Source organism: Microtus oregoni, unplaced genomic scaffold, assembly GCF_018167655.1.
Source record: "Microtus oregoni isolate MIOR12 unplaced genomic scaffold, Mior012 000069F_ref0000032, whole genome shotgun sequence".
NCBI classification, from domain to species: domain Eukaryota; kingdom Metazoa; phylum Chordata; class Mammalia; order Rodentia; family Cricetidae; genus Microtus; species Microtus oregoni.
The window spans coordinates 4,845,853-4,864,135 of record NW_024543976.1 but is presented as its reverse complement, the minus strand read 5'-3'; positions in this window follow the sequence as shown (position 1 = coordinate 4,864,135).

Genomic DNA, 18,283 nt, shown 5'->3' with positions numbered 1-18,283 from the left:
AAGTACATGGTGTCTTCACTAATAGGGTCTTACCACCAAGTTCTGGGAGGTAGACAAGAGCACCTACAATGACCTGTAATGCTGAGGGAACTCACTGGAAAACACCTTAAAGAAAATCAAACTACATCCTGGCACAGGGCTTTTTATTTGCTACCCTGTGGTGTCTAGCAGGGACATTGTTGTCCTAGTGGAGGGCAGCTCCATCTTAACTCTTTCATACATGTGCATAGATTATTTTAGGAAATGTCTGCAGTGGCAGATTTCCATGACTATTGGAAAATCCTTCAGTGTTCTTTATCCCTCCCACTTTCCTTCCTCTACTTTATCATCTACCCCCTCACTCCCCATTTTAACCTTTCTTGAGCCATAGTTTTCTTTACCCTTTTTACCAGTGCCTATTCTCTCTCCTTTCTTGCTGGTATCAACCCATGGCCACATAGTAATACAAAACCTCTGTGGGTATTCCCAATGGAACACTCATATTTGAATGGTGAGCGAGAGGAATGAAATGATGTTTACCTTTCTGGACCTGTTTTACCTCACTCAGAATGATGATTCCAGCTCCATCCATTTTCCTAAGAATTTTGTAGTCCCTTTTTGCATAACAGATGAGTAACATTCCATTCTGTCGTGATGCCACATTGTCATTATCCTTTTCTCAGTTGATGCTGTCTAGAGGGTTCCTATTTCCTGGATATTGTGGAAAGAGCATGAATGAAAATGGATGAGGAAGTAGCTCTGGAGTTGGATATAGAGTTCTTTGCCCTGGAGTGACACAGCTGGATCTGTGGCACGTCTATTTTCACTGTCTGTGGATCTTCCTCACAAATTATTTTAGGGGCTGTCTGTACCAGTTTACCCTCCCACCAGCAGTGACTGGATGCTCTCCTTTCCAGATAGCCACAGGGCTCAAAAACCTCCTTTATAATTTTTGGAGTCAATCTACAGCTTTTTGACGATATGTGCATTTTAAACAGCTCTCTGTGGATGGATGTTGAGAAGAGTGTGCAATGCCCAACTCTTATCTTGGGCTCCAACATGTAATTTGTGGGCTTGCTGCCATTGTTATGATGTGCATGGACTGACCCTCTGAGTCTCTAAGCAAGCATCCAATTGAATATTTTCTTTCAAATGCTGTCTTGGTCATAGTGTTTCCTTACAGTCAAAGATAATAATCAAAGATGCCAGTAAAAATAAAAGGGTCCTATCACAAAACACATAGTAATCAGAGACCTAGGTATAAAACTGCATACCTACAATTGCCTGAGTTTTTACATGTATGACAAAGATAAATACTGAAGAATATATAGCATTTTCAAGATAGCATGTTGGGAAAACTAGATGTTTAACATGAGGAAGATAAAACTTCATTGCTATCACTTTGTCCAGAATTCAGTTTGAAATTAATCAAAGGCTTCAAGGTAACACCAATATTCTGGACCTCCTACTGCATTTCAGAACATAGTTTCAGTTAGTCTCTTTTTGTATGGGACCTCTCTACACAGGAAGTGCAATCAGCAATCAAGAAGTGCAATTTTATGAAGTTAAAAAGCTTACAAACAGTGAAAGAGACTTTTATTCTAGTGTAGTGGCCTTCATGATAGGGAGAAAATCTTCTAAAGCATTAAACTAGAGGATTGCTGTAAAGAGCATGCAACAGCATACAAAAAACAGTAAGAAAGCAATCAATACACTTAAAATTAATTATGGGACTGACCAAAGCATTCTCAAAAGGAGAAACACAAATGAGTAAGAAATAATAAAGAGAGTGTTCAACATCCTAGTCATCAGGAAACCTCAAATTAAAACTACTATGAGATTTCATCGAACTCCAGTCAGACTATCACCTTCATCCAGAAACTGCTGGAAGCAGATACAGAGTTCTACAGCAAAGTACTGGGCTGAGCTTCCAGAGAACAGTCCAAGAGAGAGAGGAGTGATAATATGAGCAAAGGGGTCAAGACCATGACGGTAATACCCAGAGAAACAGCTGACCTGAGCTAATGAGAGCTCACTAACTCTGGACTGATAGTGGGGGAACCTGCATAGGACCAAACTAGGCTACAGAATATGGGGTACAGATGTGAGGCTTGGACAGTCTGTAGGGCCACTGGCAGTGGGACCAGGATTTATACCTAGTGCTTGAACTTGTGTCTTGGAGCAGATTCTCTTTGGAGGGATACCTTGCTCAGCCTAGATATGGGAGATAGGAATTGGTTTTGCCTCAAAGTGAAATATCAGACTTGTTGACTCCCCATGGGAATCCTTACCCTTTCTGAGGAGCGGATGGGAGGAAGGATGAGGCAGGAGGAGGGGAGTGTGGAGTGTAAAATGAAAAAAGATTGTATTAAAAATTCTTAATTAAAAAATACATATTGCTAAATATATATTAAATAAACTAAATGACTTTTTGAATTTGTGCAGGGAAAAAAATAAGACTCTGGCTAAGAAAGAAGGTAGGCTAACTGTTGATCTTTATTTTCCCTTCCCCTTCTCCAAATGCCAAAAAAAATAAGCAGGTCTTTTAGGAATATTAAACCGAATGTGAATAGCAAATTACAATAAGACTAGGTACAACCCCTCAATGGTCGATGAAGCATCACAGCAGGAGTAAAAGGGCCCCAAGTGCAGGCAAAAGAGTTAGAGATGCCCTGACTCCCACTGTTAGGAATGCCACAAGAAGTGAAGAAACACCTTAATGGAGTGTTGGGGACTGTGGACACTCAGATCCTGAATTTTCTATGACCGCTTGCCTGTTCGAGTAAACATCTTGTTTTCGTGTGCTTGCAGCTGCTCTGGGTATGATACCCTCAGGAGTTCCTGATGGCAGGGCAGTGGTTTCTGCTGGCTTGCAGCTGAAAAATCCCGAGAGCTAGGGCATGGCCATTAGTCAAAGAAAGCCCTACATAAGCTGCCCTGGAACACAATAAAATGGGCATTCTTGTTTCAAGAGTGACTCGTATCTCTGTGTTTTTTAATCCCCAGACCCTTGCCCAATCATGGTTCCAGGTGGTGCAGGCACCACAATAGAGGACATTGTGATCTTAATGTCAACTGGCCAAAATTAGAATCACTTGATAGGGAGCCTCAGTTGAAAAAGTGTCCTGATTTTCTTGGTTGATGGTAGAAGATCCATCCATCCAGAGGCCAAGGATAAGGCAGAGGGACAATCACTTGCCTTGTGCTGGTTTGGCCTTCCCTCTTACTGCAGGTTGATTTACCCTGTCTCTGCTGCTGGTTTCTTCACTGTTATCAGAACAAGCATTTCCAGGAATCCCTCCGGACTCTGGACTCTCCAGGAGAGTTTCAGGTTTTCTGTGCCAGATTGGGACTGTGGAGGTACTCTGCCTTGTGCCTGAGCAATCATGTGATTGCTGGTCTGCCTAGTGAGAGACAGTCATGGTGGGGTTCCCCTGACTGCTGAGGCACGCCCCCTCAAGTATGGAGCAATTAGTAAGTTCTCAGCCTCTTAGCTGGTTCCAGCTGTTGATACCATTTCAATGTAAGCTGTCTAATATATTGTTGTATATTAAGTACATATTATACTCGTATTCACTCCACTGAATCTCATCCTTCAGAGAACCCTGACTAACAACAAGGGGGCTGGTAGAACACATGCGACGTGAAGAAGAGGAAGTGAACCATAATAATAAAAATAACATTGTATTGCCACAATAACAGATTCATAGATCCTTGCTATAGAGCAGAGGGCCCAGTTACAAGGCCATACCATTAACACCATCTGATTTTCACAAAGACATTTTTAGGAATATTTCCTAACGCAAGCTTCCCGTCAATGCAAAATTCCCAATCAAGCCAAATCAAAACAAGCCAATTAAGAAATATCCAGGTTTAATGGGAGTTCTGCGCTCTCGGGTGGTCCCGAGAGGAAACCAGGAAGCTGCGCAAATGCAACCACTGGGAGGAAGGAAAAGGGACCACATGTTCCTCTTTTGGGGGCTCATTTAGGTACCCTGGGGAGGGGTCCTGACCCCACCCCTAGGGAGGGGTCAAGAACTGGCCTGCTGGGATTTGGAGTCAAGACCAGGCCTAGGGGCTGGGATAGATGCGAGGGGCTGGGGCCTATGCTCCCAACTTGACAGACATAAAAGAAAATAGTGGAGAAAAAAACATCTTCAACAAACATTGCAGGAAAATTGGAGAGCTACAGGTAGGACAACAAAATTAGATTCTTGTCTCTTACTCTGCAAAAAAAAAAAAAATCTATTCCAACTGAACTAAAGCCATCAACATTAAGATGCCTTTTCAATTAACACTATGTTCTCTATGCTGCAGCCTCAGTTGTGTTCTGATGTTGATTAGTTTCCTTAGTGCTATGGTGGTTATTTTTTGTCAACAAGATATAAACTAGATTCTCCCTGGTAGTGGAAATCTCAGTTGAAAAATTGCCCCCATCAGATTGACCAGGGGCATGCCTATTGACCATTTCTTGATTGAGGATTGATGTGGGAGGTCTCAGCCCACTGTGGGTGGTATCATCACTCAGGTGGTTCTGAGTGGTATAATAAAGCAAATGATCCAACTTTGATGGAGGAAGGTCATTGGCTAATAAAGGAACTGCCCTGGCCCATTTTATTGGTTAGGACATAGGTAGGTGGAGTAAACAGAACAGAATGCCGGGAGGAAGAGGAAGTGAGCTCAGACTCGACAGCTCTCCTCTCGGGGGCAGACGCCTCAGAGAGACGCCATGCCCAACTCCCAGGCGGACTCAGGCACGCGATGAAGCTCCGACCTAGAATCTTCCCGGTAAGACCGGTGCTCACAGATTATTAGAGATGGGTTGATCAGGATATCAGAATTAGCCAGTAAAAGCTAAAGCTAATGGGCCAAGCAGTGATTTAAAGAATACAGTGTCCGTGTAATTATTTCGGGGCATAAGCTAGCCGATCAGGCGGCTGGGGTGTTGGGGACGCAGCCCCGCTGCTGCTCTTATTACAACACAACTTTAGGGAGTAAGCCAATAAGTAGTACTCTCCCATTGTTCCTTCCTCTGTTCCTGTTTGAGATTTCCCCTAACTTCCTCCATGATAGACTTTGATCAGAGTGTGTAAGCCCCTAAGACTCTTTTCTCCCAAATGCTTTTGGCCCAGGTGTTTATCACAGCAATAGAAGCAAACTAGGACAGGTGTCTACCTGCTCTCAACTAAGACCTTAGCTATGGAAAAATTAAAGCTTAAGTAGAATAAGGGAAAATAATGCAAAAATTTGCATGAGTCTTTTAGTCAGCCTTAGTAATTATTAAAACACAAACAACTATTTTTTATATACTATGACTGGAAAATTCTGTATAAAATCCAAGATATCTTCTCCATTTGTGTACACTTCCTTCAATGTGTGCCTTCAAATGAATAGAAACTTAATCATCATACACCTAGTTTCTCAAACTGAAAAATAAGTAAAAATAAGGAATAATTGGCATCAGTGATTAATCGGTGTCAATTCTCTAATAATCACACAAGTGTTTGACCGTTTCATTTTTGTTATCTGAAAGTATCAGTATGTCCAGGCACTGTATTTGGTTAAAATAATTTCTCATTCGCCTAATATTACTTTCCTTATGTCTTTTTCATGACTTTCAACTCATCTCCACAAGGAATAAAAATTTTCAATTATATGAAACTTCTTTAGTCTTAAAGTCAATGTTAGTATCTGTTTATTCAACATAATACTTTAGCTTCCTAATTCATAATTTAGATTTATAATTTTCTTTTAAATCTTTTATATAATGTACTGTGCATAAAATACTTTTTCTCTTGTGTGTGTATCTATGTGGGGAGGCATTCAGTCATGGTCAGATGCTGTCCTTTATTGTTCTCTACCTTATTGATTTGAGACAGGATCTCTCATGAACCCTAGTATTTCAGCTAGACTGGGTATTTAGCCAAGTCACCCAACACTAGGATTACAGATGATTGCCACTGTGGTTGACTTTTATGCATGTGCTGGGATTCGAAGTCAGTTTCTTTTGCTTGCACACCAAGTATTTTACCCACTAAACCAACTTTCTAGGCCTGTAAATCTTTTTTTTATCCAAAAAAAGACAAGGTAAAAGTAGAGTACTACTAAGATTAAAGCTGAGCAAAACAGGTGAGACTCAAAATGGGAAAAAAATTGCCCAATAATGAAAAGAAAATACGAACAAAATTAGAAAAATATCTAACAGCTTGGTATTGGCATAAAAGCAGAGATGTTGACCAATGGAATCGAAGACCCGGATATTAACCCACAAACCTATGAACACCTGATTTTCTAAAAAAGAGCTAAAATTATACAATGGAAGGAAGAAAGCATCTTTAACAAATGATGCTGGCATAACTGGATTTCAACATGTAGATGAATGAAAATAGATCCATTTCTATCACCATGTACAAAACTCAAATCCAAATGGATTAAAGACCTCAATATAAATCTGACCACACTGAACCTGATAGAAGAGAAAGTGTGAAGTAGTCAGAAACACATGGGCACAGGAGATCAATTCCTATGTATAACCCCAGTAGCATAGACAACACGAGCAACAATGAATAAATGGGACCTCCTGAAACTGAGAAGCTTCTGTGATGCAAAGGACACTGTCATTAAAACAAAAAAGGCAACCTACTGAATGGGAGAAGATCTTCACCAACCCCACTTCAGACAAAGGTCTGATCTCCAAAATATATAAAGAACTCAAGAAACTAGACATTAAAACTCTAATTAACCCAATTTAAAAATGGGGTACTGAATTGAACAGAGAATTCTCAAGAGAAGAAGTTCAAATGGCCAAAAGACACTTCAGGTCATGATCAACCTCCTTAGTGATCAGGGAAATGCAAATCAAAACAACTTTGAGATACCATCTTACAACTGTCAGAATGGCTAAAATAAAAAGCACCAATGATAACCTATGCTGGAGAGGATGTGTAGTAAGGGGAGCACTCATCCATTGCTAGCAAGAATGCAAACTTGTGTAACTACTTTGGAAATCAGTGTGGCGGTTTCTCAGAAAATTGGGAGTCAACCTATCTCAGGATCCAGCAATACCACTCTTGGGAATATACCCAAGAGATGCCCAATCATACTACAAAAGCATTTGTTCAACTATGTTCATAGCAGCATTATTTGTAATAGCCAGAACCTGGAAACAACCTAGGTGTCCCTCAACGGAAGAATGGATAAAGAAAGTGTGGCACATCTACACATTGGAGTACTACTCAGTTGTAAAAAACAATTGCATCTTGAATTTTGCATGCAAATGGATGGAAATATAAAACACTATCCTGAGTGAGATAACCCAGATTCAAAAAAATATGAATATGGTATGTACTCACTCATTAGCCATAAACAAAAGACATTGAGCCTATAGTTCGTGATCCTAGAAAAGCTAAGTAATAAGGTGAACCCAAAGAAAAACATATATAGATACTCCTGGAAATTGGAAGCAGACAAGATTGCCAGGCAAAAGTTGGGAGCATAGGGGTGGGGGTTGGGTGGGGGGAAGGAGAGATGGGGAGGGAGAAGAAAGAAGGGGAGGGTTGGGGAAAGCTTGGGGGAGTATGGTTGAGATGGAGGAAGGACAGATATGGGAGCAGGGAAGAAGATATCTTAATTAAGGGAACCATTTTGGGGTTGGCAAGAAGCTTAGCTCTAGAGGGGCTCCCAGGTGTCCATGGGGATGTCCCCAGCTAGGACTCTGGACAGTGGAGAAGAGAGTGCCTGAACTGGTCTTCTCCTGTAGTCAGACTGATGACTATCTTGAATATCAATCACCATAGAACCTTTGTCCAGGGAAAGATGGAGATAGAGACAGAGACCCACACTGGAGCACTGGACTGAGATCCCAAGGCCCAGTTGTAGAGCACAAAGAGGGAGAATATGAGCAAGGAAGTCCGGACCACAAGGGATTGGTCCACCCACTGAGACAGTGTGTCTGATCTAATGGGAGCTCACCAAAGCCAGCTGGACTGGGACTGAACGAGCATGGGATCAAAGTGGACCCTCTGAATGTGGCTGACAATTGGGGCAGACTGAGAAGCCAATGATAATGTCACTGGGATTTTTCTCTACTGCATGTACTGGCTTTTTGGGATCCTAGTCTATTTGGATGCATACCTTCCGAAGCCTGGATGGAGGAGGGAGGGCCTTGGACTTCCCACAGGGCAGGGTACCCTGCCCTCTCTTAGGACTGGAGGGGGAGGGAGGAAGTCAGTGGGGGAGCAGGAGGGAAATGGGAGGAGTGGAGGAAGTGGAAATTTTGAATGGTATTATTTATAAAGCAATTAAAAAAGAAAGAAGGAAAGAGAAAGAGAGAGAGTGAGAGAGAGAGAGGTTTTTACTGTTCTATGTAGCAGTAATAAGCCTTACATCTTCAACATCATCTGTAGATTTGGTAAAACAGTTGGGAATTCTTACAGGGAGAAATTAGTCAGAAGAGAGGTTTTTCACACATTAAAAAAAAGGGAAAGACCATTATATTAGAGGGATTTGTGTCTCTGTATGATAATATGCTGGACAGTTTGAAAATGGAATGATTGAATGAAAGGATACCTAATTTAGATGGGATTTATGTAATGTCAAATGTAAACATTATCAGCTTTATCACTTTTGGCTTAGCACTAAAACAGTTGGTTAATCTGAGTGCTAAGATACTTTAGGAAAACCTAATAAAACAAATCACAGAGATATTCAAATCCAGACAGAAGAATTTAATTGAGAACCAATTACAGCATTGCATTATAAGAATAGAGAAGAACAGTTTAAGGTTTTCAACAACTAACATTAATATATCCAGTAACTTTACCAGAATTGCCAAATGGCAGAGGCTCTGTTATAACTAACTGTACTCATGTGCCAATGTTAGATTTAAGAAGATTAAAGGAAGCAACAGTCTCATATTGTGTGCATTCACCTTTTGTAAAGCAAATGTTAAGCTGGTGGCTAGTTCATAATAGAATTACCCAAAGACTGAATAGAATTGGTTTAAGGTGTTTTAGAGCCTTGTTCACTATTACAATGGTGTTCTTGGATCAGAGAAGAGGCTAAGATTATTGAACAATGGATTAAAGCTAGAGATGGGGAAATTTCCCAAGATCAGATCCTTGGAGAAGAAGATAATGCTACTATAGAAAGGCAAGCTGTATATGATGACCACAACCTGGATTTATGCATCCCATCAGCTTTGAATGTTTGGGACAGAATTGAAGAAATAGGAAAGAAAATTGAGTCATTTACTAAAGTTATACATGGCCCAAAGGAAGCCTTTACATATTTCTTACAAAGAATGACATCAGCAGTTAACAGAATGATACCAAATTCAGAAACTTGACAAATAATAATTAAATCTCTGGGTTTTGTAAATGCCAATTCTCTATGCAAAAGGGTAATTAGACTATTAAAGACAAGGTCAACTGATGGAGGAAGGTCATTGGCTAATAAAGGAACTGCCTTGGCCCATTTTATTGGTTAGAGGATAGGGGGGAGGAGTAAACAGAACAGAACGCTGGGAGGAAGAGGAAGTGAGCTCAGACTTGACAACTCTCCTCTCGGGAGCAGACGCCTGAGAGAGACGCCATGCCCCGCTCCCGGCATGAAGCTCCAACCCAGGATGGACATAGGCTAGAATCTTCCCGGTAAGACCGGTTCTCACAGATTATTAGAGATGGGTTGATCGGGATGTGAGAATTAGCCTGTAAGTGCTAGAGCTAAAGGGCCAAGCAGTGCTTAAAAGAATACAGTGTCTGTGTAATTATTTTGGGGCATAAGCTAGCCGAGCAGGCGGCCAGGGTGCTGGGAACGCAGCCCCGCTCCCCCTATTACTACAGTCAACACCTTTGGAGGAATGGATTCAAGATACAATTAGTATTGAATCTCATGACCAGGATGATGCATGGATAAGAGAGATTTCCAGAGGTATGAGGAAAAACAGAAATGTCAAATATTATACTTGTAGCAAACAAGGTCACCTTAAAAGAATTGTAGACATTGTATTCCTAGAAACAATGGTTTTTCTAAGAATAATCCACTCACAATGTCCTTTTTTTCTAGATTATGTGGAAGGTGTGGCAAAAGTAGGCATTGGACTAATGAATATAGGTCAATGAGGAATATTCAAGGTAATTCTTTGCCATCAGAAAACTCCATAAGGAGCCTCTCACAAGGCCTTACACGAAACTCGTTCATTCATTTCCTGCTATCATAGAGGAAACTCCTCCCCAGAGCAATTGAAAAACCTAATGCATATTGTAAGAAACCATATTGCTCTGGATAACAGAAAAACTATAAAGAGAACAAAAACTTCAGGAGAAACCACAAAATGAGTATTTTGGCAAACTTTTTTTAACCCCATTCCAGGTTTCTGAGGCACTTTTCTTTTCTTTTTTTTTTAATTTATTTATATATTAAGGATTTCTGCCTCCTCCCCGCCACCGCTTCCAATTATCCTCCCCCTCCCCCGATCAAGTCCCCCTCACTCATCTGCTCGAAGAGCAATGAGGGTTCCCTGACCTGTGGGAAGTCCAAGGACTGCCCACCTCTATCCAGGTCTCATAAGGTGAGCATCCAAACTGCCTAGGCTCCCCCAAAGCCAGTACGTGCAGTAGGATCAAAAACCCACTGCGATTGTTCTTGAGTTCTCAGTATTCCTCATTGTCCGCTATGTTCGGCTAGTCCAGATTTATCCCATGCTTTTTCAGACCTAGGCCAGCTGGCCTTGGTGAGTTCCCAATAGAACATCCCCATTGTCTCAGTGTGTGGGTGCACACCTCGTGGTCCTGAGTTCCTTGCTCGTGCTCCGTCTGCTTCTGCTCCTGATTTGGACCTTGAGATTTCTGTCCGGTGCTCACATGTGGGTCTCTGTCTCTGTCTCCTTTCATCGCCTGATGAAGGTTAATATTCATGAGAATGCCTATGTGTTTGTCTTTGGATTCACCTTCTTATTTAGCTTCTCTAGGATCGCGAATTATAAGCTCAATGTCCTTTATTTATGGCTAGAAACCAAATATGAGTGAGTACATCCCATGTTCCTCTTTTTGGGTCTGGCTTACCTCACTCAGGATAGTGTTTTATATTTCCATCCATTTGCATGCAAAATTCAAGAAGCCCTTGTTTTTTACTGCTGAGTAATACTCTAATATGTATATATTCCATACTTTCTTCATCCATTCTTCCATTGAAGGGAATCTAGGTTGTTTCCAGGTTCTGGCTATCACAAACAATGCTGCTATGAACATAGTTGAGCATATACATTTGTTGTATGATAAGGCCTCTCTTGGGTATATTCCCAAGAGTGGTATTGCTGGGTCCAGGGGTAGGTTGATCCCGAATTTCCTGAGAAACCACCACACTGCTTTCCAGAGTGGTTGCACAAGTTTGCATTCCCACCAGCAATGGATGAGTGTACCCCTTTCTCCACAACCTCTCCAGCAAAAGGCTATCATTGGTGTTTTTTATTTTAGCCATTCTGACAGGTGTAAGATGGTATCTTAAAGTTGTCTTGATTTGCATTTCCCTGATCGGTAAGAAAGTTGAGCATGAACTTAAGTGTCTTTTGGCCATTTGAACTTCTTCTGTTGAGAATTCTCTGTTCAGCTCAATGCCCCATTTTATAATTGGGTTGATTAGCCTTTTACGGTCTAGTTTCTTGATTTCTTTATATATTTTGGAGATCAGACCTTTGTCAGTTGCGGGGTTGGTGAAAATCTTCTCCCAGTAAGTGGGTTGCCTTTTTGTCTTAGTGACAGTGTCCTTTGCTTTACAGAAGCTTCTCAGCCTCAGGAGGTCCCATTTATTCAATGATGCCCTTAGTGTCTGTGCTGCTGGGGTTATACGTAGGAAGTGGTCTCCTGTGCCCATGTGTTGTAGAGTACTTCCCACTTTCTCTTCTATCAGGTTCAATGTGTTCGGACTGATATTGAGGTCTTTAATCCATTTGGACTTGAGTTTTGTGCATGGTGATAGATATGGATCTATTTTCATTCTTCTACAGATTGACATCCAGTTTTGCCAGCACAATTTGTTGAAGATGCTCTCTTTTTTCCATTGTATACTTTTAGCTCCTTTATTGAAAATCAGGTGTTCATAGGTTTGTGGGTTAAAGTCAAGGTCTTCTATTCGATTCCATTGGTTGACTTGTCTGTTTTTATGCCAGTACCAACCTGTTTTCAATACTGTAGCTCTGTAATAGAGTTTGAAGTCAGGGATGGTAATGCCTCCAGACAATCCTTTATTGTATAAGATTGTTTTGGCTATCCTGGGTATTTTGTTTTTCCATATAAAGTTAATGATTGTCTTCTCCAGATCTGTGAAGAATTTTGATGGGATTTTGATGGGGATTGCACTTTTGGTAGAATTGCCATTTTTACTATGTTGATCCTCCCAATCCAATAGCAAGGGAGGTCCTTCCATTTTCTGGTGTCTTCTTCAATTTCTTTCTTCAAAGACTTAAAGTTCTTGTCAAATAGATCTTTCACTTCCTTGGTCAGAGTTACCCAAAGATATTTTATGCTATTTTTGGCTATCGTGAAAGGTGATGCTTCTCTGATTTCCCTCTCTGCTTCCTTATCATTAGTGTATAGGAAGGCCACTGATTTTTTGGAGTTGATCTTGTATCCTGCCACATTACTAAAGGTGTTTATCAGCTGTGGGAGTTCTTTGGTAGAATTTTTGGGGTCGCTTATGTACACTATCATATCATCTGCAAATAACGAAAGCTTAACTTCTTCCTTTCCAATACAAATCCTCTTGATATCCTTATGTTGTCTTATTGCTATTGCTAGAACTTCAAGCACTATATTGAAGATGTATGGAGAGAGTGGACATCCTTGTCATGTTCCTGATCTTAGTGGGATGGCTTTGAGTTTTTCTCCGTTTAATTTAATGTTAGCTGTTGGCTTGCTGTAAATAGCTTTTATTATATTTAGGTAGGACCCTTGTATCCCTAATCTCTCCAAGACTTTTATCATAAAGGGGTGTTGAATTTTGTCAAATGCTTTTTCAGCATCTAATGAAATGATCATATGTTTTTTTCTTTCAGTTTATTTATATGGTGGATTATATTGATAGATATGCGTATGTTGAACCAGCCCTGCATCTCTGGGATGAAGCCTACTTGATCATAATGGATAATTTTTCTTATGTGTTCTTGGATTCGGTTTGCCAGTATTTTATTGAGAATTTTTGCGTTGATGTTCATGAGTGAGATAAGCCTGTAATTCTCTTTCTTGGTTGGGTCTTTGTGTGGTTTAGGTATCAGGGTAACTGGAGCTTCATAAAAGGAATTTGGCAATGACTCTTCTGTTTCTATATTGTGAAATACATTAAGGAGTATAGGTATTAGTTCTTCTTGGAAGTTCTGGTAGAATTCTGCATTGAAACCATCTGGTCCTGGGCTTTTTTTTGAAGGGAGATTTTTGATAACCGTTTCTAATTCTTCGCGAGTAACCGGTCTATTTAGATCATTCACCTGGTCTTGGTTTAGCTTTGGTATATGGTACTTATTTTAAAAAAATGTCCATTTCTTTTGTATTTTCCAGTTTTGTGGCATACAGGCTTTTGTAGTAAGATCTAATGAGTCTCTGAATTTCCTCTGTGTCTGTGGTTATGTCCCCCTTTTCATTTCTGATCTTATTTATTTGTGTGTTCTCTCTCTGTCGTTTAATTAGTTTGGATAGGGGTTTGTCAATCTTGTTGATTTTCTCCAAGAACCAGCTTTTTGTTTCATTGATTCTTTGGACTGTTTTCTGTGTTTCTATTTTGTTGATTTCAGTTTTTTGTTGTTCAGTTTCCATGAGTTTGTCGGCTTTCTGGAGGTAGGATTGTTGTTGAATTCTAACTTCAATCTGTGGTGATCTGATAAGATACAAGTGGACACTGATATTTTTTTGTATCTGTGGAGGTTTCCTTTGTTTCCGAGTATGTGGTCATTTTTGAGAAGGTTCCATGAGCTGCAGAGAAGAAGGTATATTCTTTCCTATTTGGGTGGAATGTTCTATAGATGCCTGTTAAGTCCATTTGCTTTATTACCTTCAGTAGTTCTCTTACTTCTCTATTAGGTTTCTGTCTGATTGACCTGTCTGATGGAGGAAGGTCATTGGCTAATAAAGGAACTGCCTTGGCCCATTTTATTGGTTAGAAGATAGGTGGGAGGAGTAAACAGAACAGAACGTTGGGAGGAAGAGGAAGTGAGGTCAGACTCGACAGCTCTCCTCTCGGGAGCAGACGACTCAGGGAGACGCCATGCTCCCAACTCCCAGGCACACACCATGAAGCAAGCTGCCAGGTTAGACATGCTGAACCTTTCCCGGTAAGACCGGTGCTCACCGATTATTAGAGATGGGTTGATTGGGATAACAGAATTAGCCAGTAAGGGCTAGGGCTAAAGGGCCAAGCAGTGTTTAAATGAATACAGTTTGTGTGTTGTTATTTCGGGCATAAGCCGAGCAGGCAGCCGGGGTGCTGGGAACGCAGCTCTGCCGCCTCTTATTACTACACCTGTCCATTGCTGAGACAGGTGTATTGAAGTCTCCTACTACTAGTGTGTGTGGTTTGATGTCTCCCTGAGTTTTAGTAATATTTCTTTTACATAAGTGGGTGCTTTTATATTGGGGGCATAAATATTCAGGATTGAGACAACATCCTGATGAATTGTTCCTGTTATGAGTATAAAGTGACCATCTCGGTCTCTTCTGATTGATTTTAGTTTGAAGTCAGTTTTGTTAGAAATTAGTATGGCCACACCTGCTTTTTTCTTAGGACCATTTGCTTGAAAGACCTTTTCCCAACCCTTTACTCTGAGTAGGTGCCTGTCTTTGTGGTTGAGATGTGTTTCTTGCAAACAGCAGAATGTTGGATCCTGTTTTCGTATCCAATCTTTTAGCCTGTGCCTTTTTATAGGTGAATTGAGCCCATTAATATTAAGTGATATTAATGACCAGTGGTTGTTTACTCCGGTTATTCTTATTGCTTTTGGTAGTAGAGATTGTGTGTCTCCCTTCTTTGAGATGTGCCGGTGAAGGGTCACTAGATGCCTGGGTTATTGTAGGCAGTATTGTCAGTGTTGGACTCCTTGGGTTGCAATTTTTCTTCTAATACTTTCTGTAGGGCTGGATTTGTGGCTACTTATTGTTTAAATTTGTTCTTATCCTGGAATGTCTTGTTTTCTCCATTGATAATGAACGATAGCTTGGCTGGGTATAGTAGTTTGGGTTTGCATCCATGGTCTCTTAGCTTCTGCAGTACATCTATCCAGGACCTTCTGGCTTTCATAGTTTCCATAGAGAAGTCAGGTGTAAGTCTGATTGGTTTACCTTTATAAATTACTTGCCCTTTTTCTTTTGCAGCTCTTAATATTCTTTCTTTGACCTGTATATTTTGCGTTTTGATTATTATATGGCGAGGAGATGGGTTTTTTTTTGATCCAGTCTGTTTGGTGTTCTGTATGCTTCTTGAATATTTAACTGAATATCTTTCTTTAAGTTGGGAAAGTTTTCTTCCATAATTTTGTTGAAAATATTTTCTGGGCCTTTGAGCTGTGACTCTTCTCCTTCTTCTATTCCTATTATTCTTAGGTTTGGTTTTTTTATTGTGTCCCATATTTCCTGAATGTTTTGTGTTGAGAATTTGTTGACTTTGCTGTTTTCTTTGATCTGTTCGTTTATTTTCTCTATGGTGTCCTCAGAATCTGAGATTCTTTCTTCTATTTCTTGTATTCTATTGATTATGCTTGTTTCTGTAAACTCTGCTTGTTGACCTAGATTTTCCATATCCAGCTGGTTCTCAGTTTGTGTTTTCTTCCTTGCCTTCATTCTGCTCGTTGACCTAGATTTTCCATATCCAGCTGGTTCTCAGTTTGTGTTTTCTTCCTTGCCTTCATTTCAGTTTTCAATTCTTGAACTGTTTCCATTACCTGTTTGATCGTTTTTTCTTGGTTTCCCAGGGTATCATGCGTGTATTTACTCATTTCTTCAAACTTTTTGTTATACTTCTCATCCATTTCTATAAGGGCATTTTTTACATGTTGTTTAAGGGACTCTATTGCCTTCATAAATTCAATTTTTTCCACTTCTTCTGTGTTAGGTTGTTCAAATACTTCTGTTGTAAGATCATTGGGTTCTGGTGTTTTCATGTTGTTTTTCAGATTATTGGGTGAATTCTTGCCTTGGCGCCTGCCCATCTCCTCCTATTGATCCTATCTAATGGGTCTTTTAAAAACCGGATCAGGTTTCCCTACTGGCCAAGGGCTCCTCTTACAAAATGTCCTCGCTCTGATTCCTGGTTCCTGCCGCAGGCCAAGAACCCTCTCACCCCTCCGAAAGGTCTTCAGGACAGGACCAGGCTCCCCGTGTGCCAGTGACCTGGCCAACCAAAGGCCTACCTCTTTGATTTAATTGTAGTAGGGTGATCTGCTCTCCTTATTGCACGCCTGTCCCTGCCGCTTGGGTCTGCCGCTGCCGGTCCCCCAAAGCCTCTTCCTGAATGCGGTGTCGCGCAGCCGCGTCTGGCCGCCGTGCCGCCTCTGTGTGTCTGGCCGCCACGCCACCTCTGTGAGTCTCTTTGGCAAACTTTTATAAATAAACAAAGACCAAAATTAAAAATATGAATAAATGATGCTATCATTGAAGGTCTGTATTAATAATAATTTCCATCAGAATCTTAGCATCCAAATTGGTCTCTTCAGGATGTAAATGTTCAGTTCTTAGGGAATGGAACTTTATCTCATGTAAAGCAGAGCACAAGCTGGGTCAAATATATAGGGATAGAAACAAAGAGAGGAATATTAAAAACAGATGTGGCTAACATAGCAATGAATTTGTGTGGATGTGATTTATTATAGTAATGAAATACTCAGATTAACATAAGATTTCAATCTTAGAAACAAATCATAAATTAACATATACTTCTGAGAAAATATTAGAAGGTTTTACAAAGAACAGTCACTAACCATTCATATTGTATAAGACAGGGTACAACAGCTGCTGATATTTCAAAGGCACCAATAGTCCTGCCTTAAAAATGGTTGGCCACACAGCCCTGTATGGATCAAACAATGGTCTTTAACAATAGCGAAGCTGCAGACTTTATAGCAACTGGTACAGGAGCACCTCAATGCTCGGCCTATCGAAGAATCAACCAGTTTTTTGAATTCTCCTGTATTTGCTGTTAAAATAAATCTGGAAGTTGAAGAAGGGTAACAGATCTAAGAACTGTTAATAAGGTGATTCAGCCTATAGGATCTCTACCAGTCTGGCATTACTTTGCCTTTCCTATTGCCTAAAGGATGACCTATTGTAGTTATTGATTTAAAAGAATGCTTCTTCACTATGCCTTTACAATAAAAATACAGAGAAAAAATTGCCTTCACAGTGCCTACTTATAATAATTCTTAGCCTGCTAAACAATATCAATGATAGGTTCACCTACAGCAAATGTTAAATAATCTCACCCTGTGCCAATATTTTGTAAGTCAGTCATTGGAAATGATATGTAAACAATTTCCTGAATATATAATTTTCCATTACATGAAAACCATTTTGCTATCTGATTTAAATGTAGATACTTTAGAAAAAATGTTTAAAGAAGTAAAGAAAACTTTGCCTTGTTGGGAATACAAATTGCTCCTGAAAAAATACAAAGAGAAGATTCTATTAATTATTTAAATTATAAAATAAATTTAAAAACTAAGACCCCAAATGGTACAAATTAGGAGAGATTGATTGAAGACTCTTAATGACTTCTAATGATTTCTAGAAGACATTTCCCATCTACAAAGCACTATTGGTATAGCTCCTGTTGACCTGATTAATTTAAACCAAATCTTAGATGGTGACAAGGATTTAAGTAGTCCCAGGTAATTATCAGATGAAGCTGAGAGAGAACTGGCTTTGATTGAAGAAAAATTACAGAAGGCACATGTGGATCATGTGGAGGATCCAAATCTTAACTGCATTCTGGTTATATTACCCTCCAGTTATTTCCTTATAGGAATTTTAATGCAGAGGGGAGGTGTTATCTTAGAATGGATTGTATTACCACATAACTGGAGTAAAAAATTAAAAACTTATATGGAAAAAAGGTTTTATGAGTTTATTCTAAAAGGGAAAATAAGAATTTGTCAATTAGCAAGAATAGAATCAGCAGAAGTTATAGTACCTTTCAGCAATAATGAAATTGACAAATTATGTGAAGAAAATGAACCCCAGTAAAGAGACTAGCAATTTTTGAGAGACATTAATAATAACTATTCCAAAGCTAAGAGAATTCAACTTATAAAGAGAACTAACTGGATTCT